This window comes from Charadrius vociferus, unplaced genomic scaffold (genome assembly GCF_000708025.1).
Source record: "Charadrius vociferus isolate BGI_N301 unplaced genomic scaffold, ASM70802v2 scaffold56, whole genome shotgun sequence".
Taxonomy (NCBI): Eukaryota; Metazoa; Chordata; class Aves; order Charadriiformes; family Charadriidae; genus Charadrius; species Charadrius vociferus.
Genome location: NW_009649057.1, coordinates 68,589 through 70,280, shown reverse-complemented (window position 1 = coordinate 70,280; position 1,692 = coordinate 68,589). Strand labels below are relative to the sequence as shown.

The 1,692-nt window shown below is 60.5% G+C and overlaps 1 protein-coding gene across 1 annotated transcript in view; it reads left to right on the top strand.

Annotated features, from left to right (window-relative positions):
• Positions 1–1,692, top strand: part of ASS1 (argininosuccinate synthase 1) — a 33,846-nt gene that overhangs the window by 31,326 nt on the left and 828 nt on the right. The window lies entirely within an intron of this gene.

The window sequence follows — 1,692 nt, the reverse complement described above, 5'->3', positions numbered from 1 at the left end:
GAGGGCAGATGCACGGCAGCGCGGGCAGCCCGAGGAGAAAGCGGGGGCTCTTGGCAACTCTGCCTTTTGCTTTCAGCCTCACCCTCTCGCTATTTATCGGTGACTTTTGTCCTTGGCCAGCTTAGCGGCTGAAAGGGGCTGTATTATATCACACGTAGGCAGCTCCTGGGGGGAGAGGGCCGCGCTTTCTGCTGGAACAAAGCACGGGTTGGCTAATTCCCCTCTCCTCCTGCAGCACCCGGGTCCCATCTGGTTGACAGAGTTTGCTCCAGTGTCTCCTGCTATTAAGCCCCCACTTGCCTGCTTGAATCACTGGCGCTCTCCCCCGCCCCTGCACCCTCAGCCCCTTTTTCTTGCTTTATTTTTCATTTTCCCCAAAGCCAGGCAGGACTTGCTCCGTGGAGTGATGTCAGATGTGTGCGAAGCAGACCAATAAAACCTAATGCATCCCCCTCTTTGTCTGCCGGCCTCTCCAGCGCCTCACATTTTCCACTCAGAAAGCCACTTAAAACACATCAGCAACAATCCCTCACAAAACAGCCACTTGTTGGCTAATTGTGCCGAGGACCTGCGCGCGCCGCATTGCGCTTTCCTGCCGGAGAGGGTCCAACGCTGCCGGGAGCTGGGGCTCCCCACCGAGCAGAGGGTGACAGGGACCCTCAACACCCACCAGGATCGGTCCCAGGCTCTCAGCTGCTTCTCAGGGGGTGGGGGGACAGGGATGCAGGATGGAGATGTTTCTGTTCCCTGTGGCCTCGGGTAGGTCCGGATCAGCTGGAGAGGATGGTGGCAGAGCCGGGAGCGGGGCTCAGCTCAGGACCCCCCTTTGCAGCGGGATGGACGAGCAGATGGACCCAGCAGAGCTGCCTGCAGCTCTCTGTCCTACCTGCTGACCCCAGCCCGGGCAGGAACGCAGGCGGGCACACTGCCGGTGGGATGGGAGCTCAGGACGGGGAGAAAAGGAGGGTGCTGGGACCCCGCCAGGCTGGTGACGTTTTGCTCGGTGCCTGTGATCCCGGGCTGGTGGCTGTGGGTGCGGAAGGCTGAGAAGACTTGGCTGCCCCGTGCCGACGGGAGAGAGCTCCTTTGCAGCTCGGGAGGATGCTGGTGGGTTTCAGCGGAGGGCACGGAGACCCAGACACACGTTGGAGGGCGGATCGGGTCAAAGTGAGAGATGCTCCATGCTGGGAAGGAGGCAGAGGGGCTCGAACCTTTGCCTAACAGAGAAGCATTCAAAAATCCCTCCCCAGGGATGCTCTGGGCCCGTCCTGGTTGTGGGAAGGGGGAAGAAGAGATGAGAGGTGGTTGATCTCTCCCTTTGCATCCCAGGGGCGAGAGCATCCCGCTGCCCATCCCTTTGGCGCAGGGGGTCCTCCAGCACACCCGGCCTTTCCCCCGCAGACAGACAAGCACGTGGAGTAGCTGCATTTATTTCCCAGCAGGAAAATTCCAGCAGCTTTTCCTTCTGCCACCCCCGGCATTCCAGGGAGTGGGACCAGAGCTGCATGTAGTCAGAACAGCGGTCTTGGAGGGAGGACTGTCACACCTTTTAGGCTTAAAACTGTCTAATCCTACTTCGGTTTGGGGCTAATTTGAGGCAGACAAGGACGTTCAGTGCCAGAACTGGCAGAAAGCGGTTGCGGGGGGCTCCCGGCGGGCGCTGTGCCGGGCAGGCAGCCCAGAGCCCTCCCG